A 14936-nucleotide genomic window follows, 5' to 3' on the forward strand; every position below is an offset into this window, starting at 1 on the left:
TGCAAACAGGATGGAAACCTAGTTTTATTGTGGAGAATTGCTTGTTTTTTGGGGTGAAGGTTGTTTGTGGTCTGAGATTCCTAAATATTTTACAATGGAAGCAGCACTTTTCCTTGTGCCTGATTGCTACATAGCGGGTAATTGTCTCAAATCTATCGCTCAGCCAGTACTTTGGGTCATTGATTTGGAGAGAGAGTGATGGCTTGGCAATATTTATAGCATGGTGAGTCCAAAGCTCTCAAAGTGACAGTGTGGAAGGAGTTTGTCTGTTCTTTGTGTTTTCTGCCACCCTTGAGAACTTAAAAAGTGTCCGTGAATTGTGGTATTGGTGAGACACAAGCTTGTTTTGCCCTCTTTTTGTTCTGTATGTCTATAAAGTTTCAGTTTAGGGATAAAATGTCCAGACACTGTTCTGTTCAAAAGTCTAGTAACCAAATCAGATTCTCCCGAGTTCTTGTCATGGATATGCATCAAGAAGCCTGTTTTGCAGCAGTCGTGCTGCATTAGAGGTGCACATACAATTTTCAAAAATAATGAGTTTGAAACCAGAAAAAGATCAGGTCGTGCCCAAAGGTTCATCTGTGCTGTTGAATTGAATTGATGCCCCCAGGTCCAGAATGTGCACTTCCACCCCATGGTCTTGAGCTTCCCAAATCGCCAATGAACTTACGGCCCCCTTGAGCTGTGGAGTGTGGGAGGAAATCCACACAGACACCGAGAGGATGTAGAAACTTCTTGCAGTCAGTGCTGACTTGATCCTGGGGTGACTCGTGCTGGAGAGGTGGGACTACTGTCCTGCCTTCACCTTGTGATGGCTGATTTTTGTCTGTTGGTGGATGGACGTCTGACATGATATTCCCTTGGCCTTGAGGGAAAGAAGAGTAGAAATTGCAAGGGCTCTGACAGAAATATTTAAAACCTGTTTGTCCACGGGTGAGGTGCCAGAGGAATGGATGTAATCTAATGTTCCTTTGTTGAAAAACGGCTTCAAAAGCCAACCAGGTGAGCCTGACAGTGATAGGTTAATTATTGGAGGGTAATCAGAGAGTACCTCGAAAAGAATCTGTTCAAAATGCTGGCCTTGATCAACCATAGCATAGAATACGGGAGTCGGGCAGTGAGGTTGAGACGAGAGAAGATATTGGTGAGGCCCTGTTGAAGGTACTGTGTGCAGTTCTGGTCACCAAATGAGAGGAAAGCTATCAACAAAGTAGAGAGGGTGCAGAGAAGATTTAAGTCAATGTTACCTGGATATCAGCAACTGGATTACAAAGAAAGATTGAGCAAATGAAGTCTTTATTCTTTGGATTGTAGATGGTTGAGAGGGGATTTGATCGAGGTCTTTAAAATTACTAGGAGGATAGAACGAGTTGATGTGGATAGACTTTTTTCATTGCGGGAGCAGAGATTGAAACAGGAGGTAAAAGTTTGGAAGTAACATGAGGGGGAACTTCTTTACTCAGAGTGGTGGCTGAGTGGAGTGAGCTTCCGGGAGAAATAGTGGCGGCAGGGTCCATTTTGTCATTTCAGGGAAAATTGGAGGGGAGGGGAATGCAGAGAGGTGGTACGAGAGGAGAGTATTTAGTTCAGTGCAGACAAGAAGGGCCAAGTGACCTGTTTCTGTGCTGTAATTGTTATAGGGTTAAAATGTGTGGCAGTAACTTGGAAGTCCGATGCGTATTTGGGAATGGGTCGATGGCCACACTGAAATAGGCCGTTGATTCCCACTTGAAATAATTACATCGAATTCACGGAACAAATTTGAATTTCTCTTTTGAAGATTTGGGATGTGTATTTACCAATTGTCGGAATTAAGTTTTAACCACCCAACACGAACTTTCTGACTCCTAAAACCAAGAAAACCAAGATTTTATTTGAGAGTTTTGGTCAATTTTTATAAATACTATCTAGATGTTTTCTTTCTTTATTGTTTTCTATTGGGCAGCTGTGGGAGGGGTTACTTTTGAAATCACTATGCATTAATTTTATCTTATTTTCAAATAAGAAATTTAAGTTTTTTAATGCATATGTTAAATTAAATGTAAAAATGTTACAAATAAGATGAATGAAGAATTGTTTCAGGAACTGGCGATCTTCCACGAGTGCCGTCAACCCCAGGAAGCAGGAATGTGTGAATGAAACACAAAACTGGCCAGAAGAACTGAGGAAACACAGCTAAAAGTGTCCAAAAAGGTGCTGATGCCATCTTGATTTTAATGCAGGTGACACCGAGGAATGCGTTGGGGCAGAGATGGTCTATGGACAGCCAATACAGACGCCTTGGGGAACAAAGCCCACACCACCAGTAGGAATGGATAATGGTGGGTAATGAATAAGCAAATATTAGAGACACCGAGAGAGAGCGACACACACATACCCAGACAGACAGACACACAGACACAGAGAGACAGATACAGACACACAGAGAAACAGACAGAGACAGAGAAAGAAACACTGACAGCGAGAGAGAGACAGACAGAGACACACACAGAGACACAGACAGACAGAGACACACACAGAGACACACACAGACAGACAGATAGAGAGACACACACACAGACAGAGAGAGAGACACGCACACAGAAAGAGACAGAGAGACACACATAGAGACAGAGAGAGACACACACACGACACAAAGAGACAGACACACACACGACACAAAGAGACAGACACACACACTCAGCCAGAGACAGAGACAAACACACGACACAGAGAGACAGACACACACACACAGATACATACACACAGACATAGATAGAGAGTGACACACACACAGAGACATAGACACACAGATATAGAGACACACACAGAGACACAGACAGAGAGACACACAGACAGCGACACAGAGAGAGAGACACACACAAACAGAGAGAGAGAGACACAGACAGAGAGACACACACACGGACACACACAGATACAGAGACACAGAAAGAGACACAGACAGAGAGAGAGAGAGACACACACACATACAGACACAGAGAGACACACATTGTGACACGGAGAGAGAGACACACACAGACAGTGACACACAAAGAGACACAGACAGAGACACACAAACAGACACAGAGACACACAAACAGAGGGAGATACACACAGAGAGACGCAGAGAGAGAGATAGACACAGAGAGAGACACAGACACAGAGAGAAACACAGACAGAGAGACACTCAGACACAGAGACACACAGACACAGAGAGAGACACAGACACAGAGAGAAACACAGACAGAGAGACACTCAGACACAGAGACACACAGACACAGAGAGACATACAGACACAGAGAATCACACAGTCACAGATACACACACAGACCGATTGACAGACAGAGAGACACACAGACAGCAAGAGAGACACACACACAGAGACAGACACAGAGAATCACACACAGACACAGAGAGACACACAGAGACATAGAGAGAAACACACAGACGTAGTGACACACGCACACAGACAGACAGAGACCCCTTGGTTGTGCCCTTCACCTTCGCACTTAACTCCCTCATCTCTCCTGGCAGGATCTCATCACCTTTCCTACCCGTGGACCATGACATCTGTCTGCTCATCCTCCTTCCTGAGAATGGTGTGACCCTTCGGCCCTTCTCGTTCATGGTGAAATATCATTCTGCCAGTCTCATCGACCTGCACCCAGTCCCTAACCCTCCTGACTTCTCACATCCATGGATCTCTGCAATTGATTCTTAAAACGTAAGAGTTTGAATGTTAAATGGCAGACCATTGAGGAGTGTTGTCAAACAAAGGGATTGAGGAACTGTGGTACAGAACTGCCCGAAAGTGGAGTCCCTTGTAGAGATGGGGGGGTGGGGGGGAGTGAAGAAAGCTTCTGGTATTTTGACCTTCAGAAATGAGAGGATTGAGTGCAGGAGGTGGGAGGCCACGAGGAAGTTGGACGAGGCATGGGTGAGGCCAACTTGGGAACGTTGTGTGCCGTTTGGGTGGCCGGAGGAGAGGAAGGATAGGAATGAGACAGCGCGTCGAGGAGAGGGACAAGAAGGTGGTCTGGCTTTCGGGGTTTGAGTTCCAGGGGAAGGTTGGACAGGCTGGGACTTTATTCCCTGGAGCGTAGAAGATTGAGGAAGATTTGAAAATTGTGAGGGGGGACGGATCGTGTCCATGGGGACAGGCTGTTTCCAAGGAGAGTGGGAGAGATTCAAAGAGGAGGACATGGATTGAGATTGAAGGGGGATTTTTTTCCCTCAGAGGAGGGTGGGAGCGTGGAATGAGCTTTGGGCCAAGGTGGTGGAGGTGGGATGGACTGGACTCTTGTGGGGGGGGGGGGGGGAATGTGGGGCAGGTTCTGGTGTGGAAATGTGCAGCCTGAAGGGGAGATGGACTGGAGGCCCGAGGCAGCTCTCGGACCCTTCCCCAGTTGGACGAGGTTCTCAGGAGAGAGGGGGCTCCAAAGGGCTGGACCTCGAGCCCTGGGGCTCCATCCAGGGGCTCGGGGTGGTGGAGAGGAGATCCCGTGGAGGGGTGGCCCAAGCTCTCGCGAGAGCGACCCCTGGTGGCTGCCATGTTGTTGATCTTTGCCGCCTTTGGAGGAGTTGGTGGCGAGCGGGAGGGGGAGAGAGGTTCATGTCGGTTCCTCACGGGCGGGAATCGGGGCATTTTGGGAGCGAGACCAGGGAGGACAGAGATTCCACAGGTCGCCCTTTGGGTCGGGGGCGGCCGGAGCTCGGAGGGGAACGGGCAGGGGGATGGTTGTGAGGTGGGCCGGGGAACCGTGAGGGAGTTTGGGTCGGGGTGGCGTTAGGGTTTGTGGTAGTCGGGGACCCGCGAGGCTGAAGGGGGCGGTCGGGGTCTGTGAGGCTGTGGGGGGGGAGGGGGATCCGCGAGGCTGAGTGGGATCGGGGACCCGCGAGGCTGAGGAGGGTTGCGGCCCGCGAGGTTGAGGTGGGTCGTAGCCCGCTAGGCTGAGGGGCGTCGCGGCCTGCGAGTCTGAGGGGAGTCGGGGCCAACGAGGCTGAGGGGGGAACGCTCCAACGAGGCTGAGCGGTGTCGGGGCAAGCGAGGCAGACGGGTGTCGGGGCCCGCGAGGCAGAGGGGGGGGTTGGGGCCTGCGAGGCAGAGGGGGGAGAGGGACGGGGACCTAGAAAGGTGAGGGGGTCGGGGACCCAGAAGGGTGAGGGGGCCGGGGACCCAGGAGGGTGAGGGGGTCGGGGACCCAGGAGGGTGAGGGGGTCGGGGACCCAGGAGGGTGAGGGGGTCGGGGACCCAGGAGGGTGAGGGGGTCGGGGACCCAGAAGGGTGAGGGGGGTCGAGGACCCAGAAGGATGAGGGGGACCCGCCAGAGGGGTGTGGGAGATCTGCCAGAGGAGTGAGGGACACGCAAGGCTGTGGGGGGCGGGAATCCTGCGAGACTGAGGGGGACGGGTATCCAGAAGTTTGAGGGACACGCAAGGCTGAGGTACTCGTGGAACCAGAAGGGTGAGGGGAATGAGGACCCAGAAGGGTAATGGTGATCAGGACACAGAAGGGTGAGGGTGATCAGGACCCAGAAGGGTGAGGGTGATCAGGACCCAGAAGGGTGAGGGTGATCAGGACCCAGAAGGGTGAGGGTGATCAGGACCCAGAAAGGTGAGGGGGGACGGGGACCCAAAAAGCTGAGGGGGGACGGGGACCCAGAAGGCTGAGGGGGGACGGGGACCCAGAAGGCTGAGGGGGGACGGGGACCCAGAAGGCAGAGGGGGAACGGGGACCCAGAAGGCTGAGGGGGACGGGGACCCAGAAGGCTGAGGGGGGACGGGGACCCAGAAGGCTGAGGGGGGACGGGGACCCAGAAGGCTGAGGGGGGACGGGGACCCAGAAGGCTGAGGGGGGACGGGGACCCAGAAGGCTGAGGGGGGACCGGGACCCAGAAGGCTGAGGGGGGACGGGGACCCAGAAGGCTGAGGGGGGACGGGGACCCAGAAGGCTGAGGGGGGACGGGGACCCAGAAGGCTGAGGGGGGACGGGGACCCAGAAGGCTGAGGGGGGACGGGGACCCAGAAGGCTGAGGGGGGACGGGGACCCAGAAGGCTGAGGGGGGACGGGGACCCAGAAGGCTGAGGGGGGACGGGGACCCAGAAGGCTGAGGGGGGACGGGGACCCAGAAGGCTGAGGGGGGACGGGGACCCAGAAGGCTGAGGGGGGACGGGGACCCAGAAGGCTGAGGGGGGACGGGGACCCAGAAGGCTGCTGGGGGACGGGGACCCAGAAGGCTGCTGGGGGACGGGGACCCAGAAGGCTGCTGGGGGACGGGGACCCAGAAGGCTGAGGGGGGACGGGGACCCAGAAGGCTGAGGGGGGACGGGGACGGGGACCCAGAAGGCTGAGGGGGGACGGGGACGGGGACCCAGAAGGCTGAGGGGGGAAGGGGACGGGGACCCAGAAGGTTGAGGAGGTACGGTGACCCAGAAGGCTGAGGGGGGACGGGGACGGGGACCCAGAAGGCTGAGGGGGGAAGGGGACGGGGACCCAGAAGGTTGAGGAGGTACGGTGACCCAGAGGGCGGAGGGGGTACCGGTACGTGGACCCAGAAGGCTGAGGGCACCTGCGAGGCTGAAGGTGGGGGTGGGAACCCGCGTGGTTTGGTGGATCCGTATGGTTGAGGGGATCGGAGAACTGCGAGTGTGAGGGGGACCCGTGAGGTTGAGGGAATCCCGGCCCCATGGATGGGAATGAGCAGGAAGGTGTGCTGGTCAGTGGGACAAGAATATCAGTTCACCACAGACTGTAAGCTTTCAGCTCTGTAATGAGACGTCATTAACTATGACACCGACAGCCCAACCCTCTTTCTCCCAGTTTCACTGCAGACATTGGAAGACGGTCCTCTTTAAATTCTACAAATATGTTAATGGTAAGAGGAAAGCTAGAGACAAAATTGGTCCCTTAAAAAATCAGAGTGGAAAACTGTGTGTGGAACCTTGAGAAATGGGGGAGATATTGAACAGTTTCTTTTCTTCGGCATTCACTAAGGAGAAGGATATTGGGAGATGTGGGATAAAAAAAGCAAATTGGGTAAATATGGGGAATATAGAGATTACAAAAAGTGTAGTTTTAAGGCTTTTGAAGAATATAAAGGTGGATAAGTCTCCGGGACCAGACGGGATCTTCCCCAGGACATTGAGAGAAGTGAAGGAGGAAATAGCAGAGGCTCTGGCGGTAATTTTTCAAATGTCATTAGATATGGGGATAGTGCCGGAGGATTGGCGCATTGCGCATGTGGTTCCGTTATTTAAAAAGGGTTCAAGGAGGAAGCCTGGCAACTATCGGCCTGTAAGTTTGACGTATGTGGTAGGTAAATTAATGGAGAAAATTCTTAGAGATAGTACTTATAAACATCTGGATAGACAGGGTCTGATCAGGAGCACTCAACATGGATTTGTGGGAGGAAGGTCATGTTTGACCAATCTGATTGAATTTTTTGAAGAGGTGACTAGGAATGTGGATGAGGGTAGCGCAGTGGATGTTGTCTATATGGACTTCAGTAAGGCCTTCGATAAGGTACCACATGGAAGGTTAGTTAGGAAGGTGCAGTCTTTAGGTATAAATTTTGAGATAGTCAAATGGATTGAACATTGGCTGAAAGGGAGAGGCCAGAGAGTGGTAGTGGATAATTGTCTGTCAGGTTGGAGGCCGGTGACCAGTGGTGTGCCTCAAGGATCTGTATTGGGCCCATTGTTGTTCGTTATATACATTAATGATCTAGATGATGGGGTGGTGAATTGGATTAGTAAATATGCAGACGATACTAAGATAGGTGGAATAGTGGATAATGAAGAAGGTTTTCAAGGATTGCAGAGGGATTTGGGCTGCTTAGAAAAGTGGGCTGAAAAATGGCAGATGGAATTTAATGCTGATAAGTGTGAGGTGCTTCATTTTGGTAAGAAGAATCAGAATAGGACATATGTGGTAAATGGGAGAGCATTGAGGAATACAGAAGAGCAGAAAGATTTAGGAGTGACGGTACATCGTTCCCTGAAGGTAGAAACTCACGTGAATAGGGTGGTGAAGAAGGCTTTTAGTATGCTGGCCTTTATCAATCATTGCATGGAATATAGGAGTTGGGAGGTGATGTTGAGATTGTATAAGACGTTGGTGCGGCCTAATTTGGAGTTCTGTGTGCAGTTCTGGTCGCCTAATTATAGGAAGGATATAAACAGAGTGGAGAGAGTGCAGAGAAGGTTTACCAGAATGTTGCCTGGGTTTAAGCATCTGGACTATGGGGAGAGATTGGACAGATTGGGTCTTTATTCTTTGGAGCGTAGAAGGTTGAGAGGGGATTTGATAGAAGTATTTAAGATTATGAAAGGGATAGACAGAATGCATGTGGATAGACTATTTCCGTTAAGAGGAGGAAAGTTTAAAAAAAGAGGACATGAGTTAAGAATTAAGGGGCAGAGGTTTAGAGGTAACATGAGGGGGAACTTCTTTACTCAGAGAGTGGTAGCTGTGTGGAATGATCTTCCGGGAGAAATAGTGGCGGCGGAGTCAATTGTATTATTTAAGAAAAGGTTGGACAGGTATATGGATGAGAGGAAGATGGAGGGTTATGGGCATTGTGCAGGGAGGTGGGATTAGAAAGGGGTGTTTGGTTCGGTGCGGACTAGAAGGGCCTAATGGCCTGTTTCCGTACTGTAATTGTTATGTTATGTTATGTTAAAATAATTCAAATACCCCTGGGAGCGGACCCGCCGAAGCCACAGATTAGAATCTGCATCTCAGATGGTGAAGTCTTCAGATTTTTCTTTAAAATATTGTTTACATTGTAAAACCATTTGGAAAGTGCATTAACATATATTGCAATGTTCAATTCAAAAGGAAAAACTAGCACTAAGCAAGGTTCAAAAAAAAACACACAGGAATAAAGTGCCATCATCTTGGAGATGGATTTCACAGTGACTAAGGACAAGATTTGTTCTTGTCTCTACCTGTGCACACACGAGGATGAGAGCAGTGTTTGAGATGCTCTAGCCAGAAAGAATTCCGATCCATATCCCCACAGTTTTATTCCTCGTATTTCAGATTGAAATAGCAGAGAATGAGAATCCAGGCAAAAGGACAGAAGCCCAGACCAAGCAACAATTTGAGCAGAAGGATTTAGGTCCACCGGTAGAGAGAGAGAGAGAGAGAGAGAGAGTGGAAGGACACTGTCAGAATGCCCATAGGATTTAACCTGTTTAAAAGCAGGTGGCACAAATCTGTGCAGAGGGGCACAATTTAAAGGCGATTGCAGATGTTTGATTGGGAAGCTGCAGGAATTCAGCCCATCAGAATGAAGTAAATGCAATATCCAGAGAGAGAAACCTTGGGCTTTTCTCTGGAGTGATGCAGGAAGCTCATAGAGTGAATGGATTTGAGGCAGAGCTTGGTGGAGGAGCAGGCAGTGCTGAGGAAACACAAGGCTGCTGAAGGACTTGTAGAAAGAGAACGTGCAGAAGGCTGCGGGTGCCTGGAGTGCATGGCCGGGCAGGATGGTGTGGTCTGGAATAATAGGGACCTTTAACATTTAGACAGGCACATTGATGCAAGAAAAATAGTGGGTTTACGGGTGTGAGGGGTGAAAGGTTCAGTTTGTAGTAGGTTTGATCAGTTGTCTTGTGACACCAATACCCCTGAGCAAAAATCTCTACAAAAGTATGGACACCGCCCAGGACATCTCATGTAAAAACCCGCCACATTTGGGAACATTTGCAGGGAACGCTGCTGTCAGAGAGCAGCAGCAATCAAGGATCCACATCACCCGCTCTGTTCTCACTGCTCCCATCAGGAAAGAGGTATAGCCAGGTTCAGGAACAGCTGCTACCCCTTCACCACGAGACTCAACACACATTCAGGGACTCATTTAAAGACTCTCCCTTTTGCACTTTGAATTTTTTCTCTCTCTATTGCAGTTTGTTTTCATATCCACATTTTCAGAGATTACAAGTAGATGAGTCCAGTTGGGGAAACTTGGTTTTGGTATATATAATGGTTACATTCATCCCCTTTTATTGTTCATTTATATTAGTGTCTGGGCCCCTATGTGGTCCAGGTACAGCTGACAGACCTTTACCAAAGGGTCACGTTTATGTGATTTTTTTTTCCCGTAGGTAACAGCAGTTCATTTCCACAGCCCAGCGTGCTATCGGACATCCAGTTGATCGTGATACATCTTTTCGCGAAGGCCAGTGCTATTTTTATAAATGAGATTAGATATTTGGTCAAGTTGTCGCTTGTTTCCATGAAGATATTGCTCCAGGTCTCACGTGGAGGCCACTCCTGTGATCGTGGTTAATTTTTCTGCGCTTTCTTGCCAAAATGGCCTCACTTTCACGCACGACCACGTAGAAAAGTTTAATGAAGCTCATCATCCCATTGGCCTTCATTTCGGTTGAAGCACTGCATGCAGATTTTACAAAGCAGTCTGAAACCCTTTTTCCACGGGAATCCCAGTTCATTGGCCATGCAGTGTCTCAGGTTAGGAAGCCCTTGGTCCCATTTCCACTGGGACACAAGATTGCTTTTCCACTGAACACAACTCATCCCCGGGGAGCGGAGTGTTCTGCCTTCGACTGGAAACAGGTGATTTTCTGCTGTCTCTCTTCCACTGGTTTTACCATCAGGCCGACGTCGGCAAACGCCGAGGATATGAGTAGGGTTAGAGGTGGCGTGAAATGACATCGTTTGACACTGGCATTTGGACAGTGTCCCTTTTCCACTGGACCCTGTCCCAGTAAATTCCCGGGATTGGCCATGAGGGGCTGTACTTTTGAAGTTGAAACACTTTGCAGAGCAAAGTCTTGGAATTTAATTTCTTCAACTATGTACGCTATTCTGGCGCTCCATCCTGTAGGATGTAGATGGTTCCTTTCATAGCACCTGAATCAATTCCTGACTAATCACAGAGCACTTCTGGTGTAGGGATTGCTTCAAGTGGAATTTGAGTTTGAGAGCATTTTGAAAACCACAGGTCTAAGTTAGAGGGAAAGGTTAAGCAAAATTTTTATTCTGCGGAGCATAAAAGGTTGAGGTTGGATTGGGTTGAGGTATTTAAAATTATTGGGGTATAGATTTGACGTGGGTTGAGAGAAAGGGGCAGAAGTTTCGAGGAAATGTGAGGGGGGGACTTTCACTCAGAGTGGTGGGTGTGTGGAATGGACTTGCAGATGAAGTGGAGGAGGCAGGCTCAATATTAGCTCTTAAGGAGAAGTTGGATATGTATTTGGACAGGAAAGGAATGGAGGGTCAAGGGGCGAGTGTAGGTCAATGGGATTAGTTAGGACAAAGTGTTCGGCGTGGACTCGAAGGGCAAAGTTGGCCTATTTCGATGCTGTAATAGTTGGAGAGGTAAAACGTGTATGTGAACATTTTGGGTCCAGTGACCATAGATTAGTTTCCAATCAATTATGGATAAGAGTGGGGTCTGCTGCAACAGCACCACTCAATCAATGCACCGGACACAGTTAATCAGGAAAGATGTTTATTCAGACTTGTTCCTCTCTTAGGTCTCTTGCCCACGACCTTACCAGAGAGAGGGGGATCTTTTTCTCTTCTATCCATTAGTGACTGGTGTCATCCTCTGTTCTGCTAATATTTCAAACCAGCACTGAGCTCACGTTAAATGTTCCACTTGAAACTCAAACATGTTACAGACTAAACCAAGCCAGTCATCTTTGCTAAAATTAATGATGAGGGAGAAAATGAAGGGAATAGAAAGCAAGGGAGTAACAGGGAGAGGATGCAGAAAATAATGCAGGCTGAATGAGAGGGGAAAGAAATCAGGCTTCAGATGATTAAGGAAGACGAGGCGAAAGAAGGAGACCCTAGGACACTGCCACCCTATGTTGAGAATGAGGACTCAAAAGATTCCTTGTGGGCAAGGCTATCTGCATGTGCTTCCCAGCAGCCACCGTGACCAGTCCTGCATCTCACTTGATTCAATAAAAGGTGGTTTCAGACTTGGCTCTGACGTAAACAATTTGCTCATTTTCAAACCAACTTTCCTCCCTCCGTCATTGACGGCCGTGACACTGTGCACGAGTGAGGAAGATGGGGTGAAAGATCTTGAACTGAAAGTTACCTGCAGTAATTGGAAAGCTGCCTTCCAGAGAGCTTCAATCATGTCAATGTTTCACCAGTTGTTGGACTTTACCAGCGATGAAACAGCGTCCCACTCCCACAGTGTTTCCTGTTACTAACTTGGACAGGAGTAAAAAAATGATTCACACAAAGAATTATAAACCAGGGGAAAGATATACTCTGAAAACAACAAGAAATGTTGTTCATAGCCCACTGTGCTCCCGATAGAAGTCAAAATCCAATTGGCTTTATGAACTAAAACACAAATGGAACTTAACCCAAGATTATTCCCCCACCCCCCGTCCTATTAAATGTTGAATCCTGTTGCGTGAAGAAGGAGTTGCCTGGAACGTTAGCCCATCCCAGAAAGCTCACCAGACTTGGACTGCAGATCAACACTTAAGGATGACCAGCCGCAGCTTAATTTAATGCAATGCTTATTCCCCCCCTCCAGCAAAAATCTTCAGCATTGCTTCATTGAAACTGGTCTAATTCCAAATAAGATCAGCAATATCTTTTGGACCGAGTACAAAAGAGAGAGAGCTGAGGTACCTTCGAAACCCAGAACCAAATACATGCAACATTCAGTGGCAGCTCTCCTTGCATCTAATCAAGCACTTTTGAGCCACTATGAACTGTTCCCCAAGAGAATTCATCCAACCATCCATGAGTGCATTCCTGTCAACTCGAAAGCCGAGAGGGGATTTGGTAGAGTATTTAAAATTACAAGAAGGATGGATAGAGTTGATGTGGATAGGCAATTCCATTGCAAGTGGGAGAGATTGAAACAAGAGGTCTTGAGTTAAGAGGCAAAAGTTTTGAAGTAACGTGAGGGGGAACTTCTTGACTCAATGGTGGCTGAGTGGAGTGAGCTTCCGGGAGAAATAGTGAAAGCAGGGTCCATTTTGTCATTTAAGAGAAAATTGGAGGGGTGGGGAATGCAGAGAGGTGGTACTGGAGGAGAGTATTTAGTTCAGAGCAGACGAGAAGGGCCAAATGAGCTGTTTCTGTGCTGTAATTGTTCTAGGGGTAAAATGTGTGGCAGTAACTTGGAAGCTCAACATGAACCTTCCGACTCCTAAATTCAAGAAATTTAAGATGTTAGATTTTATTTGAAAGGTTTGGTAAATTTTTATAAATACTATCCAGATGTTTTTTTCTTTTTTTCTTTACATCAGGAAAAATTAAATGAAATGGTTCTTGCAGTCAAGAGCAAGAGAATTCCTCCAATCCAGCCCTTGCCCACAAACACCCCCCCCCCCCCCCATTCTGGGATCAACCCATCAGCAGCGTCCACTTCAGAGACAAACCTCAGGCACAAACATCCCAAAACCATCATCCCAAGACAAGGGGTTAATTTTTTTTAATCACTATGCATTCATTTGATGTTATTTCAAATAAAAAATTAGTTTTTAATGCATATGTGAAATTAAATAATTTTAAAAAAATAAGATGAATGAAGAATTATTTCAGGAATTATCAATCATCCACTACTCCCATTAACCCCAGACACCAGTACTGAATGAAAAACTAAACTGGCCAGATTGACTGAGTAAACACAGCTAAAATTGGCCAAAAGGTGCTGATGCCATCATTGATTTAAATGCAAGAGACACTGAGGACTGCATTGGGACAGAGATAGTCCATGGACAGCCAATACGGATGCCTTGGGGAACAAAGCCCGCACTGCCAGTTGGGATGAATTAGATTATGACATAAGCAAATATTAGATACTCCCCCCCCCCCCCACAGAGAGACCCAGCCTTGATTTTCATTTTTTATATTGATAGAGAGATCCCAGACATCACCAAATGTACCGAGACCCCACCGCATGTTATCAGTTAAAGGCAACGTATTCCTCTCTAATGGAACTTTTACTACCTCTATTACAGGAAACATCCTCCCTGCCTCATTTGCCATTGGAACGTTAGGCCCGCTTGTCGTCACAAGGCCAGAAAACGCTTGAGTCAGAATACTGATCATCGTTTGAGGAGTGACGAAGGAATTTGTGAGCACGATAAGAATCCTGTTTCCCTCTGGTCTGAGATTGGATGGTGAGTCCTCAGCTACACATCCCTGCAACACACTCTCCTTCGCCAACAACTGCCTCACACTCCTATTCACCCCACCAGCTCTGTGCATTCCCCCTCATTCACCTGTGATTTTCCCCCCCACAAACACCTGTTAACCTGCCACCTCCACTGAAGAGTGGGTGAACACACAAATCCCTTGCAGACGGGGCCAGATTTGATCCAGAGTCATTGACTTCTTTGGCTTGGCTTCGCGGACGAAGATTTATGGAGGGGGTAAAAAAGTCCACGTCAGCTGCAGGCTCGTTTGTGGCTGACCAGTCCGATGCGGGACAGGCAGACACGATCGCAGCGGTTGCAAGGGAAAATTGGTTGGTTGGGGTTGGGTGTTGGGTTTTTCCTCCTTTGCCTTTTGTCAGTGAGGTGGGCTCTGCGGTCTTCTTCAAAGGAGGCTGCTGCCCGCCAAACTGTGAGGCGCCAAGATGCACGGTTTGTGGCGTTATCAGCCCACTGGCGGTGGTCAATGTGGCAGGCACCAAGAGATTTCTTTAGGCAGTCCTTGTACCTTTTCTTTGGTGCACCTCTGTCACGGTGGCCAGTGGAGAGCTCGCCATATAATACGATCTTGGGAAGGCGATGGTCCTCCATTCTGGAGACGTGACCCATCCAGCGCAGCTGGATCTTCAGCAGCGTGGACTCGATGCTGTCGACCTCTGCCATCTCGAGTACCTCGACGTTATGGGTGTGAGCGCTCCAATGGATGTTGAGGATGGAGCGGAGACAACGCTGGTGGAAGCGTTCTAGGAGCCGTAGGTGGTGCCGGTAGAGGACCCATGATTCGGAGCCGA

Source organism: Narcine bancroftii, unplaced genomic scaffold (genome assembly GCF_036971445.1).
Source record: "Narcine bancroftii isolate sNarBan1 unplaced genomic scaffold, sNarBan1.hap1 Scaffold_130, whole genome shotgun sequence".
Classification (NCBI taxonomy): Eukaryota; Metazoa; Chordata; class Chondrichthyes; order Torpediniformes; family Narcinidae; genus Narcine; species Narcine bancroftii.